Raw genomic sequence first — 9,699 nt, 5'->3', positions numbered from 1 at the left:
CATTCAGCCTTAAAAAAGAAGGAAATTTTGACACAAGACACAACATGGATAACCTTGAGGACATTATGTTAAGTGAAATAAGTCAGTCACAGGAAGACAAAGCCTTCAAGATTTCACTTATATAAGATACTAAGAGTAGTTAAATTCATAGAGACAGAAAGTAGCATGGCCGTTGCCAGGACTGGGGAAGGGGGTATAGGGAGTTGCTGTTTAATGGGCATAATATTTCAGTTTCACAAGATGAAAAGAATTATGAAGATGGACAGAGGTGATGTTTGTACAACATTCTGAATGTATTTAATACCACAAGAGAAAACATGAAGTTTAAGACAGTGGTTACCTCTTGGGAGAGACAGGAGGGAGTGGCTGAAGAGGAACACAAAGGAAGATGCAAGTTACTAAGTGATGTTTCAGCTCTCCTGCGGAGGTGGTGGGGGGCAGGCTCGCGGATGATTAACATTTTGTTAAATTGTCTATTTGCATGCATGGAACATTATATTTTAAAATATAAATGAGAAAATATTCAGAGGTAAAATTAGGAAATCTGGGTTGGAGGCAGGACATTTGGAGTAGTAAGCGTGGGCTGTGGCACAGCAGTGACCCCCGTGGGACAGCACGGCCCAGGGCTCCGGGAGGAAGGGAGGCGTGGGTGCAGGGGGAGGAGGGCAGCCTGGGATGCCGGGGGCGAGGCTGCAGGGCCGCTGTGGCCCGCATGAGGGCGCCCCACACTGCCACATCCAGCCGGGGTTAGGGGGGGCCGCAGCGGGGGGGGGGGGGGGGGAAGAAGGGGGAGAAGAGGGGTTGGCTGGAACGGAGGGAAGACCCGGAGGGGGCCTTCCGCTGGGACAGCAGGAAGGAGGGGTCCTGACTGCCTGCAGAATGGCCCCTCTCTCCAGGTTTCTCGTGTGTCCAAGCCTTGAAGAGGTCTGTTTTAGGTCCCTCTGGCAACTGGAAACACAGCTGGCTTTCAGGTCCTGAGGAATTCATGCATATGTATGTCAGGGCTGCCTGCGTGGGGAGGAGGGAATGTTTGTTTATTGAGGTGTGTGTGGCATGCGTCAGCTGTGTTGGGAGTGACTGTCTATAAGTATATGGGTTTCTCCAGGGATATAGTGGAGGGTGGGAGGGGGCGTGGGGAGGGGCAGCTCCTGCTTCCCCAGGGCCGGGGCTGGTACTCACAAGGAGGGGAACCTGAAGCAAGATGAAGCAGGATCCAGCCCAGGTGGATTCAGCCGGCTTTCCCCATCAGAGGGGTCCGCGTCTGAAAGAGGAGAGCTAAGCCTTGGCCTTCAGCCTGGCTGCTGGCTGTGGGCCTTCAGACCCTCAAGCCTGCTAGTGGTTGCTCATTACCGAGCAAAGGCTAGGATGCCGCTGCAGCTGCCAGACCCTGGAGGCTGCCCTGTCCTGCTGCTCCAGAACCTGGTGTCACCAAGATGTGCCCAGGGGCATAGCCCATAAAGGTCTTGTGACCCAAGAAACAACACTGGTCTCACTTTAGACCAGGACATTTTTTTTCTCCTGAAAGCTGCCTAGGGCAGTGGCAGAGAGCCCAGGTTTGGGGAGGGAGGTGAAGGGTAGCAGAATACGCTTCCCCGAATATGCCTTCTGGGCATAAGGATTATTTTGAGCTGATTATTTTGCGAAGCAACAGACATGAGAGAAGCTCTGAAAACAGAGTAGAAATTACTCTTCTGAAAGGGAAATTTAGGGGCCCGCCGGGTGGCGCAGAGGTTAAGTTTGCACGTTCAGCTTCAGAGGCCTGGGGTTTGCCCGTTTGGATCCCGGGTGAGGACATGGCACCGCTTGGCACACCATGCTGTGGCAGGCATCCCACATATAAAGTAAAGGAAGATGGGCACAGATGTTAGCTCAGGGCCAGTCTTACTCAGCATCATGAGGATGATTGGCAGCAGTTAGCTCAGGGCTAATCTTCCTCAAAAAAAAAAAAGAAAAGAAAAAGAAAAGAAAGGGAAATTTACATTTATAAAGGAAATCTCCATTTGTCTGAGTGTCTCCCTCTCTGAACTAGGAAGAGAAGATGACTAAATCACAGGAGAATCTTATCTCCCACAAAGGCAGAGACTTAAATCTGCCTAACAAACTTACCCCTGTTTACCCTGCTTTTTCATGGTCACCTCCCACAACTGACCCCCCCACCCCCCACCTTTCTTTCTTTTGTCTTTAGCTGAAGATGGTATTTAAACTGCTAGCTCAGGCCACCTGGGAGAGTTAACTCATTTTTCCCCGGGTGCCTCCCATATATACACGAGGTATACATAGGAACAAACGAATGTTTGTTTTTCTCGTTATTCTGTCTTTTATTAGGGTGCTCTTAGCCAAGAACTCAGAAGTGTAGAGGCAAGTTATTTTTTCTCCTACAGGGGACAGCTACCAGGGGCTAGAGGCTTCTCCCCCTCCCGCCATGGTCTCTGGGCAGCTGGTGCACGTGAATAAGCTGTGAGGCTGTACCCTGGCCTGGCGTCTCAGCCGGGATTTGGGAGCATTAGAGTTGGTGGAAATTAAAGCAGGGTGGGAGCCTCAGGCCAGTAGGCTACGGCCCTGGACAGTGTCCCAGAGCAGGAGGAAGCGGAAATTCTGAGGCTTCTCAGAGCCAGACTAAGAGGAGAAATAGTAAGCCCCAGGAGTCCTGGGGTCTTGAAGCATGTTGGGGACAAGAGCAAGATGCTGCAGTAGCTGGAAATGGGAGAGCAGAACCAAAACTCACAGGGCTCCAGCTGATGCTTCTGTCTTTGTCAGACTTTTCCCCAGCAGACCTTCCCCTCAGCAGCCCGGTCCAGCCAAATAACCAAGAGAACAGCATCCTTCTGGGAAGTGACTTCTCCAGGAGTAGGAGCTGGCAGGGAGCAGGGTGTCCAGGGAGCAAGGCTAAGTGACCATGTAGTCATCAAGAAGGTGGCATATGGCCCGGTGGTGTAGTGGTTAAATTCGGCCACTCTGCTTCAGCAGCCCAGGGTTCACAGGTTTGGATCCTGGGTGTGGACCTACACACTGCTCATCAAGCCATGCTGTGGTGGTGTCCCACATAGAAAATAGAGGAAGACTGGCACAGGTGTTAGCTCAGTGACAATCTTCCTCAAGCAAAAAGAGGAAGATTGGTAATGGATCTTAGCTCAGGGCTAATCTTCCTCACCAAAAAAAAGAAAGAAAGAAAAAAAGAAGGTGGCATTGGTATCAAGCCTGGGTTGGTTAAAATTACAGCTCAGTCACCTAGTAGCCATGTGACTTTAAATGAGCAAATTACTTAACCTAACTGAATTTCAGTTTTATCATTTGCAAGAAGGGAGCAATAATTACCTTGCAGAATCATGAAGACTTAGAAATTAGGAATGTAAAGTGCTCAATCAATAGTAAATGCTGTTACTATCATCTTCCAGTGCCCAGACCCCCGTAGGACGGCTCCAGGCCTCTCACCTTTCTATAAAGCAGGCCTCTCTTCTAGGCTCAGAGGACAGCAATCCTATAATTCACCTGCACTCCTGCGATAGTGAACCGGTAAGAAATTATATTCCCCAGGCAGTGGTGGGTTCTGTCTCCCTGTGCACGAGAGCCTCTGGGAAAACGCCTCAATTCCATGGAGTGAATCTCTTGGATGCAGGTGGCAAGTCCTGTGGGTCAGCATGCAGGCAGCTCTCCCCCTTCATCCTAGATCTCACAGCAGAGGGAGCACAGAACTTGCAGAATGGAAAGAGACCAGGGTGGCTGCCTGTTCCAGTAGAGGTGGGGGCCCAGGGGCTTTGTCTAAGGCCCTGCAGATGTCCCTTGTACCTTTCCTGTCATGGGGGTGAGAGGTCAGGGGTGAGGTTCCTCCGGTGCTGGGGGAAGAGAGAGGGCCTGAATGGAGGCTATGTGTCCACAGCATTTCCCTTCTCTCTGCCGACCCTCAGCCTCCCCTCCCTGCTCTGGAACCTCTCAGTCATCTGGTTGAAACTCCCCTAGGTGAGGCAGGGAGAAGCCCCCCTGGTTCCTGACACATAACAGCTGCTTAGTAAATGTTGGTGGAACTGGGTTGCCACTGCCAACCAGTGGGCCACAAGGTTGATGGGAGGGAAGGGGCTTTTAGTGAACTCAGTTGGCGGCAGGGAGCCTGTGGGTGGGCACCACCCCGGAACAAGTGCTAGGAGTAGATAGAGTTCCACCCTTCTGGGTGTGCCTCCTGTTGAAACTGGCAGCCACCCCGGGTTCCTCCCTGCTCCCACTCCCACCCCTCCTCTTCACTCTGCCTCCTCCTAAACTCCCTTCACTCAGCTCTGCCTCTTCCCGTGTCCTCCTCCAGGCAGCCATCATTTGCAGCCTGGACTGCTGAAACACCATGGCTGGAATCTTCACTCGTAGTCCTGCCTTCTTCCAGGCTATTGCACAGACCACATCAAAGTGACATTTCTGAAACTGGAATGGTGATGATCCTTCCCTCTGCTTAAACTGCTCCTGTGGCTCCCCGTTGCCCACAGGGTAAAGCTCAAATTCTTCACACTGAGGCGTAAAGTCCCCAGGGGCTCTCCCTGCCCCTGCTTTCCTCTCCAGCTTCATTTCTTACCCACCACCCCCACCCATCTCTCTAAGCACTGGTCACACTGAACTGTCCTCTCGTGGACAATGCCAAGCACCCTCCCTCCTCCTGGTTTTCTATGTGTATGTGCTCCCTCAAGGTGGAACTCAGCCTTGTCACACACACATACCCCCTTGTTTACTCCTGCTCCATTTGGTTAATTTCTAGTTCTCCATTCAAGCCTCAGATTAGACTCCACCCATACTGGAAACTGGCAATGACCTCCCTCCCCTCCCCTGGACTGGCCAGGGGGCCCCTCTCTGTGCTCTTATGACTCACTTTTGCACTGACCACTCTCCTTTATGATTCTTGTTCATGCTCCACCCCCCCCCCCCCCCCACCCCGGGCGTCTAAGCACTTCTTCAGGGGAGGGCCCTTTCTTGTTCACTGTTGTGTCTCCCACGGCCTAGCCTGGCACTGGCACGTGGCAGGCATGTAGCGATGACCACTGTAACGTTCCCCAGAGCCCACGTGCATGCACACGTGCGGGGTGCCAGGACTGTGAGTGCCCTCCAGGCACGGATACAGGTAATCCTCAGGGGGCTGAGTAGCACTTGGGATCCGTTCCCACCTATTTCCTGTCCTTTGGAGGCAGAAAGCTAATGCTGCGTCGTTTCTCAGCCCTTCGAGAGCAGCGGGTGCCTGATCCAACCACAGACCCTCACATGGGATTTGGAAGGTGGGAGGGAGCCAGAGGCCACCTTCCTGCTACTTTGGCTGCTCCCTCTGGCGAGCAGGCTCACGCAGACGTGCATTTTTTCCTGCAGCGTGTCCAGCGTGGCGTCCTCAGCCCTGGCGGCAGCCTTGGAGGCCCTGCCTGCTACCTGGGTCACAGCCCTGTCAGCGTACCCCAGGACTCATAGTACCAGTGGCAACCTCCAGATGCCCACCTTCCTTTTCTGCCCAGGCCAAAGGAGCACATCCTTTAGAGACCCAGCCTTACCTTCTCCTCTCCCCACATCCAGCCACTCCATCCCATAAGCACCCAATCCTCTGTATCAAGTTGCTTTGTGCTCAAAATACCTCCAGTGGTTCCTATTTCCTGCACTGAACTCTGGCCAATACAACTATTATTATCCTTATTTTACAGATGAGGAAACTGAGGCACAGAGAAGTGAAGTGACCTTCCCAGAGCCACACAACCAGTGAGTGGTAGAGTCAGGCTCTGAGCCAGGTCTTTCTGAGCCCAGAGCCCACCCCGCCATCTTGCCTCCGTGAACAGGTGTTGATGTTGCCAGGTGTGGGAGGAGGCTCAGCGAACTTTCGGGCAGAGGGCTGGGCGACTCCCACGGCAGGGCCTGAGCAGGTTCCCAAGGTGTCTGTCCTTCCCCGGGAAGCACAAGCAGCTCAGGTTCCTGGGGACTGTCCCAGAGGCTGGGGCTGACCCCGATGACGTGTGTGGGGCAGGGAGGCTGCTGAGAGAGCCAAGCCGTCTGGGTACCACGTCAGTCACCTCCCATGGTAGAGCAGATCAGCAGGGTTTGGAGAAACACTTCAGTGATGGGTGCAAAGTCAAAAAGAGGTGATGGTGAGGTGGAGGTGTCACCAGGCCCATGAGCCAGGAGGCCAACTTGGGTGGCACCAGCTTGGTGAACTTACAGTGGTTTGGTCTTGTCAATATGTCAGGGTTGAATGGAGCCTGGGAGCCTGACACGCATCTGAGCTCACGCATGTACCAGACTTCATAGGGAGAGTATGGCAGGCGCTCAGATTGGACGTTCCTGCCAGCATGCTGAGCATGTTCTTTCCCATTAGGCAGCTAAATATAGGGGAGGCCAAGGGTTGTCTAGTGAGGAGAAAAGTGCTTCAGGTATTTAAAGGACACCAGTCTTTGGCTGACTACAGCTGAGGGCACCAAGCAGCGCAGCCAGTGGGCCAGTCGCCTCTCCCTGGACACATCCTCCTTCTTGAGTTTCCGTTCATTCACTCATTCATTTATATATTCACCCAATGAGTGCTATCACAATCTCTCCCTCACAGAGCTTACCTTCCAGGGGAGGGCATAGCTTCCTGAGTTTCCTTGTTGACTGGTCCCCCTTTCCAACATATTGCCTTTGGGCAAGTGAACACCATTTTCTTCGCAGACTGAGTGTGTGCCAGTTCCCTACGTGAGACTCTGGGAATGCTGCAGGGTTGCTCCTGCCTCTAGTGAGGACTTCTATTCCCAGAGACTTGAGGGAACTGGGTCATTAATTCTTCACTGCCACCATCTGCCAACCAAGTCCAGCCCACAGGTGGGAAGGGGAGGGAGCCTGACAGCGCCTGTAGAACACAGGTCCTCTCCTTCATTCCTCCGAGGCGGCCCAGAGGCTCCAGGCATCTCCTCTGTCTTAGGCCCTTCATCAGACCTGGGCTTGGGAAGCACTCTGCCCTCAATTCACTCGAGTTCCTCAAGTTCGACTTCGGGACTTTTAGGGCCCTCATTACAGTGTTTTAAACATTGATTTTCTTTTATTGCCCCAACTGTCTGAGAGCTTCTTGAAAACAGAGACCAGGCCTCATACATCTTTTTATCTTCCTCGCCCCGCCCAGGGCCTGGCACACTGTTTCCCACATGCTCACCAGCTGGTTCTTCCGTGGCCCCACAGCTCTCTCTGGATGCCCTCCTCCAAGAGCAGTGTTGCCTCCCTTGTCTCTACCTCATGTCCCCTCCTGCAGAAACTTCCAGAGCCCATAAATCAAAAGGGATCTCTCACTTTTTGTGTTGTTTCCCCATCGCAAGAAGCTCAGAGTCTGGTAGGGATTTAGAAAAGCAAACAAATGAGTACGGTGCACTGTGGTGCTAGGAAAAATTGTGAAAGACCTTAAAGTGGGCAAAGGAGTACTGAGTGTTCCTTCCATGGAATGCCGAGCTATCTAGGCCGCTGGGCTATCTGACTCTGTGGGGATCTGCACACGGGCTTGTCTTCGTAGGGCTGTCTTACACCTCCCCGGAGGTAGAAGGTAACCTGTGGAGGCCGATGGTGTGGATGTTTCCTGTCTGATGTGTGACGCAAAGTGTTCCTGTTCCATGGTGACGCAAGTGAATTGTGTTTAGTAGAGAATAAATCTCCGTAAGTCCAATTCTCATTTGAAACAGTTGTAAAATCTTACTGGTTTCCTCCTTAATTAATGAGCTAATAAATATATCTTCATTTGATATCTGTATGAGAATCATGATTTCACCATTTTGAAAATTGCCCTTTAATAGTGGTAAGAACTATGACAGAGGTAGTGATAATTAATGCTAACCGAACATTTATTCTGTGTGAGGTACTATGCCAAGGGTTTTGTAGACATTGCCTTATTTAATCTTCATGGTAACATTATCAGGTAAGCTCTATAAGGAGTCCCTTTCTGCAGATGTAGAAACTGAGGCCTAGAGGTGCAGTAACTTGCCTAAGGATCCAAGTTAGCAAGTGGCCTATCTGGAATTTGTAGCCAGAGACCTGGGATTCGACACAAAGATTCATACTGTAACTGCGCTCCAGACAGAAGGACAATTAAAAACTGGGGAATCGGGTGAGGCCTCCTGGAACAGGACACGTGAACCAAGTTTCAAAGCATGAACAGGAGTTGGTGCAAAGGAGAAAGCAGGGTGGGGTTCCAGGCACAAGGCACCAAGTAGGAAGGCAGGGAGGTCTGAAACAAGGCAGTGCACTGAAGGACTAAGAAATTCAGCTGGACTGGAGGGCAGGGTGTGGGCCGAGGACTGGCAAGAGATAAGATTGAAGGAGCATAAGGAGCTGATGGAGAAGGGCCCTGTGGGTCAGGCTAAGGAGTTTGGACTTTAGCCTCAAATATAAGATTTTAAGCAGACGAGTGAAGTGATTAGATGAGTTTTATTATTTTTATCTTTATTGCTCTCATTTGAAGCAATACAAGCAGCTGAGAAATTTGGCCTTTTTAGAAAAGTCATTTTGGCAGCAGTGTTGAAGCTGGATTGGAAGTGATGAGAACAGAGGGAGGGAGGCTGTTGGAAACCAAGGCCAAGGCAGGGAAAACAAAAAGGACGGCCTGGAAGGGAGAAACAGCAAAGCAGTTTAATCTCCACGTTTGGGCAACTGGGGAGGTCTGCGCAGTAGGAATGGGGAGAGGTGGGAGCGGCTGGCGCGCAGGTACAAGTTGAGGAGCACCCAAAGTGCCCAGCTCAGGAAACCCCAAACTGCAGGCCTGTTCTTGCTCATTCTTAGCATTTGAGAAACAAGATAGTCCTCGGAATTTAAAAGGAAAAGGGTAGGGGACGGCCCGGTGGCCAAGTGGTTAAGTTGGCATGCTTCACTGCAGCGGCCCAGGGTTTCACCAGTTGGGATCCTGGGCGCGGACATGGCACTGCTCATTAGGCCACGGTGAGGCGGTGTCCCACATAGCACAGCTAGAAGGACCCACAACTAAAATATACAACTTCTACTTGGGGGTTTTGGGGAGAAAAAGCAGGAAAAAAAACAAAGAAAGGAAAAGGGTTGTTAAAGTCTCTACAGCTCCCATTCTGAAAAGCATATATAAATAGGGCCCAGCACAAAAGCATCCAGAAGCAATGAGGAGAAAGGGAAAGAAAGATAAATCACTGACAACCATTATAAACCTTCTCCTGATAATTACGGGCATACAGATTGTCAGCACACCAGGTGATTTTTAATCCCAGCCCAGTTTCTCTCCTGGCTTCTTAATGGCTGGTGGCCACTTCCTCTTGGGACCTGGCCAGAGTAAGCTCAGGAAATGCAAACTTTTAATTCTGGAATCAGTAAAGCATATTAGGAAAGGAAATCCACAAGTGAAGAAATCACATTATGAATTCCAAAGCCAAGGAGGATTGTTAGATTGTTGGGGACAGGACCATTTTACTCATTTTGGTGCAGGACCCGAGTGACTGGCTTGGTCACTATTCACCCTTCAAGATTACCCAGGATTCGGCCTCTTCCATCCTTGTATTTCCAGACTTCCACCCAGTACAACCCTCAGCTCTAGCCACTGAGCTGTCTACCATCTTGCTCTGTGCTCTTCTCACAGAAGAGGAGATGCCTGGCTAGGAGGAAGGCCCAGCTAAAGGGTATTTCATTACACCCACCTCCCTAGGATTTTGCATGAATCAGGTGGTAGAATATACTTGAAAGGCCTTTGTAAACTCTGATGGGCTATCCAACTATTACTAG

General features: G+C 51.2%; 2 long non-coding RNA genes across 2 annotated transcripts; one reads left to right on the top strand and one right to left on the bottom strand.

Moving 5' to 3' along the window:
- Nucleotides 1-459: 459 nt before the first annotated feature.
- Nucleotides 460-4,810, bottom strand: LOC139081627 (uncharacterized). Its single transcript, XR_011536778.1, has 5 exons — nucleotides 4,698-4,810; nucleotides 3,433-4,370; nucleotides 2,726-2,854; nucleotides 1,180-1,261; nucleotides 460-1,008 (listed from the first exon to the last, which is right to left on the bottom strand). It is a non-coding gene; the product is annotated as an uncharacterized lncRNA (long non-coding RNA).
- Nucleotides 831-7,706, top strand: LOC103567435 (uncharacterized). Its single transcript, XR_011536777.1, has 5 exons — nucleotides 831-971; nucleotides 3,396-3,513; nucleotides 4,295-4,470; nucleotides 5,658-5,712; nucleotides 7,481-7,706. It is a non-coding gene; the product is annotated as an uncharacterized lncRNA (long non-coding RNA).
- The last annotated feature ends 1,993 nt before the right edge of the window (nucleotides 7,707-9,699 follow it).

This window comes from Equus przewalskii, unplaced genomic scaffold (assembly GCF_037783145.1).
Source record: "Equus przewalskii isolate Varuska unplaced genomic scaffold, EquPr2 ChrUn-13, whole genome shotgun sequence".
Taxonomy (NCBI): domain Eukaryota; kingdom Metazoa; phylum Chordata; class Mammalia; order Perissodactyla; family Equidae; genus Equus; species Equus przewalskii.
This window is presented reverse-complemented; position numbering and strand designations above follow the sequence as displayed.